Below are 9,977 nucleotides of genomic sequence, written 5' to 3'. Positions count from 1 at the left end.
GAAAGTAAAAATGAGAGAGTCTTATAGGTGAAAACCCACACGGGCACCGTAAGACGACGGAAGATGAGAGAAAGTAAAATGAGAGAGTCTTATTGGTGAAAACCTTCCCAGGCACCTTAAGGCGAAAAGGAATTAAGAAATGAACAAATGAGGAAGGTTTGTCGGTAAAAACTCTTTAAGATATTGCAAGTCAAACAGGTCTGTAAAATGAAAAAAAAATGAAGTTGGGTTATGGAAAATTTGGGAAAACAAAATGAAACAATTGAAAAGAGGTTGGTTAAAAAGACTGGGTTGATTAATCCAAAATGCATACCATGATCATTGGTGCCAGTGACTCCAATCAGATAAGTCCTTTATTTTTTCTACAACAGTCATCCAAATTTGGATTTTTCTTTTCATTCTAGATTTTCGAAATCGTCATGTTTTCGTCACTAATAATCTTACTTCTAAAGCTTTTGAGATGAGTTTTATTCCAAACAAATAAGAAGGAATATCAAGGTATACTACCAAAATTCAGGGTTGCATAGGACAGAAATACGGCCATGATGGGCAGGAGGTAATAGGATAAAAATAAGATATGGGTGGAAGAAAAGTGGAATCAAAAGCGGATCAGCAATGTCAGGAGAGACATATGATTACGGTTAAAAAGGTTTGAAGAAAAACATAGAGTTGGGGATCCTATAGTTAAGGATAAATTACAAGGACAGAACAGTCTTTTCAACCATTCCAAGGCAATAAAACAAGACAAAGAGAAGCCCCACCGTCGGCAAGAATGCCCCAGTTAACCACCCTGTTTTAAACTAACGAAGTTTTCTTTGATTTGAAACAGGGGCAAAAACAACATTTGTGTCAAGAAACACCCGGAGAAAGAATTAAAGAAGAAATCAGGCGTCCACCTGGAGAATGAGGATGAAGAATTAAAAAAGAAATCAGGCGTCCACCTGGAGAATGAGGATGAGAGAATTTAAGAAGAAATCAGGCGTCCACCTGGAGAATGAGGATGAAGAATTAAAAAAGAAATCAGGCGTCCACCTGGAGAATGAGGATGAAGAATAGAAGAAGAAATCAGGCGTCCACCTGGAGAATGAGGATGAAAATTTAAGAAGAAGTCAGGCGTCCACCTGGAGAATGAGGATGAAAATTTAAGAAGAAGTCAGGCGTCTACCTGGAGAATGAGGATGAAGAATTAAAAAAGAATTCAGGCGTCCACCTGGAGAATGAGGATGAGAGAATTAAGAAGAAATCAGGCGTCCACCTGGAGAATGAGGATGAAGAATTAAAGAAGAAATCAGGCGTCCACCTGGAGAATGAGGATGAAGAATTTAAGAAGAAATCAGGCGTCCACCTGGAGAATGAGGATGAAGAATTAAAAAAGAAATCAGGCGTCCACCTGGAGAATGAGGATGAAGAATTGAAGAAGACATCAAGCGTCCACCTGGAGAATGAGGATGAGAGATACAGAAGAAATCAGGCGTCCACCTGGAGAATGAGGATGAAGAATTTAAGAAGAAGTCAGGCGTCCACCTGGAGAATGAGGATGAAGAATTAAAGAAGAAATCAGGCGTCCACCTGGAGAATGAGGATGAAGAGATAAAGAAGAAATCAGGTGTCCACCTGGAGAATGAGGATGAAGAATTGAATAAGAAATCAGGCGTCCACCTGGAGAATGAGGATGAGGAATTAAAGAAGAAATCAGGCGTCTACCTGGAGAATGAGGATGAGGAATTAAAGAAGAAATCAGGCGTCCACCTGGAGAATGAGGATGAAGAATCGAAAAGGCAATCAGGCGTCCTCCTGGAGAATAAGGGAATACAATTGAAGGATCAGTAGTCAGGCGCCCACATGAAGAACAAAATGGCAATGTAGTTTGACATTACGGATGAAGTCAAAAGCTCGCCCATGTGAGAAAGGAGCACATGTAAAGTTAATAAAGCAGAGGAGTCCAACCAAATCCCCAGCAAGAAACAACAAGAGTCCCAAACAAATAAAGGAAATACGAGACATAATGAAAGGAAATGCGGAACAAGTCAGAAGCAAAAGATGCCCAAAAGTCACCAAGACATCAAGACAACAAGAAACGCAAGGGCATGATCTAGATAAGATTTTGTAATTCATATACCATAGTCTAGTTTAGCTTTTGTTTTACCTTTGAAGCAAGGTGTAATAAGGAGGTCAGCAAGCAGTAAAAGTAGCACGAAACAGCAGTAGCATCACAGTCCCATGGTAGTCCCAGCTACCCAAAACTTCCCGAACTACATTGACCTGATTCCTTTATAACCAAGGATATGTAGGAAACCTTTGAAGCAAAGGTTCGGTCAAATCTTTCAAAAAATGCTTCCCACGGAGTATTTGAACGGGCAAATATCGCTCGTATCCGCTCACTTTATCTTTGCACGAAAACTCTTCGAGTTTCTGCACAAAGAGGGGCATCTGGGAGCACGTGATTTCTGCCTTACGAAAATTACTCCAAAATAATTCAAAAAATATAAAACAATTTTTGCTTAGGGTGCAATTTTTAGAATTTGTGTGGCGTTTATTAAATATTTGTGTTATGTCCGTAAATGTCTACTTTGTTTGTTAAAATGAAAAAATAAAATAAAAAAACACATGTTACATGCATAGTTAGGATTTAATTATGCATTTAGAAGTTAATTCAAAGAAAATCACAAAAATTATGCATTTATTCTAGTTTTAATGTTTCACTGTGTGATTAACGTTTTGTCTATGATTTAATAGTTGTTAAAGGTTGATTAATGTCTTGTAAAGTTAATTTTTTGTTTTTATAATTTTAATTAGGATTTTTATAATTAAATTGGAAATTAAAAAGAGTGGAAAATAATAGGCAAAAACGGACTGGGCCAATTAATTGAAAAGGCAGGCCCAAAACAAATCAAACCCCCTCAGCCCAATCCAAACACCCCATGACCAGTCCAATTTAATCAAACCAAACGACATCGTTTTGTCACATTTCATCAAGGGCCGTTGGATCAAATCAATCCAACGGCTGAGATCTCATCACCCTTACCCGTAACCCCCTACCCGATCCACTGCCCCGATCCAGCCTGACCCCAACATTTAACCAAACGACATCGTTTGGTTAAATGAATTGATCTCAACCGTGCATCTTAATTGATCCAACGGATGAGATCAATCCACCCCATCCCTATATAAATCCAAATCCCTACCCCGGCCCCCTAACTAAACACCCCCCTCTCCACTGTTCATCTTCATCTCCGGAAAAACACACACCCCTAACCCTAGCCGCCCTCATTCCCCATTGCCTGAAACCCGGTGGCAACAACGCCGCCGGTCACCACCTTAACACCCCAGACTCCTCACAACCTCTTCTTCACGGATCTGGCATTAGTTTCCTTCGAACCAGGCCCCAACTCTTCGAATCTTAAATCGAAGGTTGGCCTGAAAACCTTATCTTCTCCAATGGCCTCCAAAATAACACCACAGCTTCCCCTAAATACCCTCACCACGGATCTGTTAGTAGCATGGCTCGAATCCTACTGGAACTACTCGAATCTTCATTTGAAGATTCGAGTGAAACCTGACCCTATCCCAACCTACCTAAAACTCACACCAGTTACCCACCTGACCTCCCTCGTGCCTAGAATACCATTGGTTTGATTCGAATATACCTAGAAATGTTCGGATTTGAAATCAAAAAATCCGAAACCCTAAAAATTTCCAGTCATGGAATATGTCTAATTCAAGTGAGGGATTGAGGTCTAAGAGACTTTAATCGAGGTATTCTCAGTTCTGTTCAGCCTCAAAAGGTCCAAGTCCAAGTCGACCCTGTGTCCGTGTGAATTTAAAGATTCAAAGGTATTTTTCCTATTTCTTTTTATATTCTATGTATATATTGTTGCCTGTTTCAGTAGCTGGTGTAGGTTTTCATATTTGTTTAGTTGATTCCGTGATTCTGTCTCATACCCGTCTATTTGATCAGAATTATACTATTGTTTTTGTTGATTATGATTGTTTATAATATGTGTAATCGACTCGATTAAGTTCGTCGATTAGTTGTTTTGTAAATTCTTATTGCCTTTAATGCTGATTGTAATACTCTGTTGTCTGTTTTGGTTGTTATCATTTTGTTGAAGTCAGTTAATTAGTTTTTCCCAACTAGTTATTTCTTGTTTAATAAGTCAGAAAGATTGTCGATCATTTATGTATTGATTTCTGGGCAGTTAGTTTCAAAACTAACAATGCTCCTGTGTTTGTTTGATTTTAGTCCAATGTTGAAATCAGTTTGATTGATATGCTGAATTCAGTATAATGTTATTGTGATGTTGAGTTGAATTCAAGTTTACAAGGGTTGGTTAGATACAATTGTATTAGGAGGTTAATTATAGGATCAGTTATAGCTGCTTGAACAGATTATAAAGTCTGTTCTATATCAGATGCTGAATTTTTGTTTAAAAGCAGTAATAACAGTAATATTAAGGGATTTCAGGGGTACTATTGGGAATGAAACAGTAAGGGTAGTAGTGTGCTGATAGTGGAGTGTTAATGGCTTTTAATTTAATGGGATAATGGGAAACAAAGGGTAATGGAATGCTGAAAATCAGGAAAAGATCACTTAATGAGATTTAAAGTAGTAAAAGCAGATTTTAATGGGATTTTCTGATTTTAAAAGAAGAAGGGGGTCCAAGCAGCACTAAAAGGAAATGGGGCAGACCTGTATAAATACAGGGACTGGGATTTTAAGAAGAGGAGATTTTTTAAGAGAGAGATCAGATTTTAGAGAGAATCTGGACAGAAATTAAGAGAGGAAAAAAAACACACAGAAGCAGAAATAGAAATCTGAAAAGAAAGAAGAAAAAACAGAAAAAGAAACAGAAAATAGAGTACTCATATGCACACAGAAGCTGAAACAGAGAATAGAAAAGAAAAGAAAAAATCTGAAACATTGTTTTTTCTGGAATCTGTCCGGGTCTGTTTGTTGATACTGTTTGGTTTTAAAATATGAAATTCTTTAAGAAGCTTTGCTCTTGTGTATTTGGGTTTCTCGGGTTCTGTATTATTGCTCAAATATGTGGAAATACTGGTATTCTGCTGATTTTATTACTGTTGCTACTGCTGAAATCTACTTCTTCTACCTTCATTTCCAGGTACATATCTGTAAACTCATGTCATGCAAAGCTTTAAACATGACAAATAAATGAAGCTCGAATTGTAATTCTGTCTTCAATACATTTGAGTTCGTTAGTTTAAATTTCAGCTATGTTTCATGTTGGTTAACTAGTAGTGAGGTCGACACAATGGCTATAAGTTAATTATCTTATTTTGAAATTCGTATAAAAGCTTTGTAATAATGTTATCCATTTCGAAATCTCATTAGTATAGTTATATTTGAATTATCAAAATAGGAAACATGGCAGAAAGTTGGCCATTATTTAAATTTTATGGTATTGTTAGTTAGGTACAGAATAGTATGGAAATATCAAGGAAAAATACATTATTAGTCTATTTTGTTAGTTAGTTAGTTGTTGTTTAAAGCTAGATGATGTTGGGTGCATTTTGCTATATTATGGCATAATAATGGTTATGTTTATAATCAATAGTTGAAAGATGCGTTAGTAAAATCCGCTATGTTCACAATGTCGAAATATGGCGAATAATGTTGTATGCAATATCATTTTATTAAGTCAGTAGGTAGATTTGTTCTCTTTCTTAATAACAAATGGCCTAGGAATTTATATAATACGAAAGTTAGTGTTTAGCAATAGTTCACATAGATTGAGAATCAAATTGGTTTTATTATATATATATATATCCCAAACTCAATCATAAACAGAATTCACAAGAAATAATCATGCATATTGGATTAAGAAAAAGTGATGTAGAAGGAGATTAGGCTTATAAACTGTACTAATTTTAAGAAGATAAAATAGCCTTTGCTGCAAATAAAATAATGAAAATTCTTCGAAAACATCTCTTCCTTTCATAAATCATTTTTTTTAGTTTCATACGCAATTCATTTTTTTTGGTATACACATATTGCATTTACGAGAAAAATGGTAGTATTAATTACGCGTTGTTCTTTTTACTCCTTAAATACGAATGGTTTTTGCGTAATATAATTCATAAATATATATATATATATATATAATTTGTGGTTGACACTCAATAAATTGAGAATTCTTTTCAAGAAATTTAGAGACATCTCAAATAGTGATTTACCATGACTTTCACATAAAAATAATATGGATGTAATAAACAATTTTTAAACAAATTTATACTACCATCAAGAATATTTTTGTGATTAGGGATACGTTCGCGTAACCTGATTATATTTCTAAAAGCAATTCGGATTATGCGTTCGCGCAACTTCGATCGAATATTTAATAAAAGGGATTTCTCGGAGAATATCATTATTAATTTTATAAAAACCCGAGATGTAAGGTTCACTACTTAATTATACAAAAAGGGTGAATGTTCTTGATTTTATTTAAGCACAATTTCGAAAATAATTATTTTAATAAAAATATTATCTATATTATTGTGTACACGTGCGCGTGACACAACTCCGCATGTTTTAAAAATATAATTTATAACACGAATATACGTACGCGTGATTCGATTCAAAGAAGGGTCTTTAATTACAAACAATCTAAATAGAAGCGGTAACAAAAATAGTGCAATAAATCACGTACTTAGCAAATCGAGATAATCTAAGCCAAATATAAAAACAATTAAGCGACTGTGCTAGAATCACGGAATTCGGAAATGCCTAACACCTTCTTCCGGATTAACAGAATTCCTTATTCAGGATTTCTGGTTCGCAGAATAATAAACAGAGTCATATTCTCCTCGATTCAGGGATTAAAACCGGTGACTTGGGAAGCCTTAAAATTCCCAGGTGGCGACTCTGAAACAAACAAAAAAATCCCGTTTCGACTGTCCTTTAATTGGAGAAAACTCCCCACGCGCCCCTCGCGGGCGCGGTAAAAAGGAGGTGTGACAAGGGGAAAGGGGGCGGCTCGGGTTCCTAAGGTTTGGGGTCTGGGAAGGGGATGAGGACGAAGGAGGGGTGTTTGGATAGGGGGGTGGGGTATGATTTTAGGTTTATATAATTAATGAGTGAAAAGATCCTCGCCGTTGGATGAGGCGAGATGAAAGGCCAGGATCTTTCAATTGGTGGGGAACGGTGTCGTTTCAAACGCCAGGGGTTGGGTTGGTTTGGAGGTTGAACGGGTCGGGTTTATGGGTGTGTCCTGAGGCCGTTGGATGAGATTGGATTAACGGTTGGGATTAGATGGCCTCATACGGCGTCGTTTAAGTAAAGGATTGACCAGATCTGGGCCGTTCCTTTGAATCAATCAACGGCTCAAAGAGATGATGCTTATACGGCGTCGTTTGGGCGTCTTGCAGAGGGCCTGGTTGGACTGGGTTGTTTTGATTTGGGCTTGTTCCCATTTAAATTGGATTGGCCCAATCCAAAAACCCTTTTCTCCTTAAATCTCTTAATTAATTTGTCAAATAATACTATAAAAACAAAAATTAACACATAATTAACATTTAATTAAACTAAACGTCACTCAATGACAAAAAATGAAAGATGCATTTTTCGCGATTTTCCTTTTAATAACCGGATTACGGTTCAACTACACACGACACATTTTTTTTTGTATTTTGTTTTTAATAAAAAAAATAAAAATGGGCAAAATCACAAATAATTAACAAAATGCCACGTAAAAATCCCAAAAGAATTGTACAGCAAGACCATTTGCTATTATTTTTGTTTCTTTTGGAGTGATCGTCGCGTCAACAAAAATCACGTGCTCACAGCTGTCCCTCTTTGATCGGAAACACGAAGAGTTTTCGTGCAAAGATAAAGTGAGCGGATATGAGCGACTTTTGCCTATTGGACTACTCCATGTGAAGCATGTTTTGAAAGATTTGACCGAATCTTTGCTTCGAAGATTTCCTACGTATCCTGGGCTAAACAGGAATCAGGTCAATGTAGTTCGGGAAGCTTTGATAGCTGGGACTACCATGGGATTGCAATGCTTGTCGTTACTGCTGTCGTTGTTGCCGCTGCTGCTTACCGGCTCCCTTATTACAACCAAAGGAAAATTAAAACTGAACTAACTATGTATGCATGTCAACCGCTAGTTACAAGATTCCTATCTATGATTCTTTTGCAACTTGATCTTGGGTCTTAGCTGATTTCGCTTGTAGACTTCGATCCGAATCTTGATGCTTGCAAGTTGTAGGCGCCTGTTTATTTCTACGACACTGAGTAAGACGGGATTGGTAGAACTCGGGACCTTGATCAAACCTTTGAGCGATCCGCCCCTTGCCTTTCCGAATATCTCGGAACATCTTCTTTTTGTCTTTTTCTTCTTTTATTCTGAGTTGAGACTCATCTCGTGGGTCGCTTCGATCCGTATGTCTCGAGGTCAGACCTGCGGGGAAAAACAAACGAACGAAATTTTCTGCCCCAGTTCTACTAGGAAAATTTCGTGAGTCAGTTGCCAGGAAGTTTATAGAGTTGATGAAGGGTTTGGAAAATTCTGGTCTACAAAATGCAACTCCGGGATTGGATCCCTAATATTGCCATAAGGTAAAAATGCTCAGTTCAGGGTTGAAGCCCTAATGCTGGCTGGCAGACAAATGCTCAGTTAAGGGTTGGAGCCCTAATACTGGCGGAACGGAAATAGTTCAGTTCAGGGTTGGAGCCCTAATGCTGACTAGCTGGGGAGAAGTTCAGTTTAAGGTTGGAGCCGTAATGCTGACTAAATGGACAAAGTTCGGTTTAGGGTGGAAACCTTAATGCTGACCGAAGAAAAAGTTCAGTTTAGGTTTTAAAACCTTAATGCTGATTAAAGGAAAAAGTTCAGTTTAGGGTTTAAAACCCTAATGCTGACCGAATAGAAAAAGTCCAGTTTGGGGTTTAAAACCCTAATGCTGACTAAAGGGAAAAAGTTCAGTTTAGGGTTTAAAACCCTAATGCTGACTAAAGGGAAAAAGTTCAGTTTGGGGTTTAAAACCCTAATTCTGACTAAAGGAAAAAGTTCAGTTTAAGGTTTAAAACCCTAATGCTGACTAAAGGGAAAAGATCAGTTTAGGGTTTAAAACCCTAATGCTGACTAAAGGAAAGAGTTCAGTTTAGGGTTTAAAACCCTAATGCTGACTAAATGGAAAAAGTTCAGTTTAGGGTTTAAAACCCTAATGCTGACTAAAGGGAAAAAGTTCAGTTTAGGGTTTAAAACCCTAATACTGACTAAAGGGAAAAAGTTCAGTTTAGGGTTTAAAACCCAAATGCTGACTAAAGGAAAAGTTCAGTTTAGGGTTTAAAACCCTAATGCTGACTAGAGGAAAAGTTCAGTTTAGGGTTTAAAACCCTAATACTGACTGAATGGAAAAGAGTTCAGTTTAGGGTTTAAAACCCTAATGCTGACTACATGGAAAAAGTTCAGTTTAGGGTTTAAAAAACTAATGCTGACTAAAGGAAAGAGTTCAGTTTAGGGTTTAAAACCCTAATGCTGACTGAATGGAAAAAGTTCAGTTTAGGGTTTAAAACCCTAATGCTGACTAAAGGAAAGAGTTCAGTTTAAGGTTTAAAACCCTAATGCTGACTAAAGGGAAAAAGTTCAGTTTAGGGTTTAAAACCCTAATGCTGACTAAAGGAGAAAGTTTAGTTTAGGGTTTAAAACTCTAATGCTGACTAAGGGAAAAAGTTCAGTTTGGGGTTTAAAACCCTAATGCTGACCAAAGGGAAAAAGTTCAGTTTAGAGTTTAAAACCTTAATGCTGACTGAATAGAAAAAGTTCAGTTTGGAGTTTAAAACCCTAATGATGACTAAAGGAAAAAGTTCAGTTTAGGGTTTAAAACCCTAATGCTGACTAAAGGGAAAAGGTTCAGTTTAGGGTTGGAACCCTAATGCAGACTGAATGGAAAAGTTCAGTTTACTAACTGACCCTCGTTTTTTGAATTTTCTTTTTTTAATAAAAGGTAAA

Source organism: Nicotiana tabacum, chromosome 3, assembly GCF_000715075.1.
Source record: "Nicotiana tabacum cultivar K326 chromosome 3, ASM71507v2, whole genome shotgun sequence".
Lineage (NCBI taxonomy): Eukaryota > Viridiplantae > Streptophyta > Magnoliopsida > Solanales > Solanaceae > Nicotiana > Nicotiana tabacum.
The sequence above is the reverse complement of the archived record's forward strand: the minus strand, read 5'-3'. Positions refer to the sequence as shown.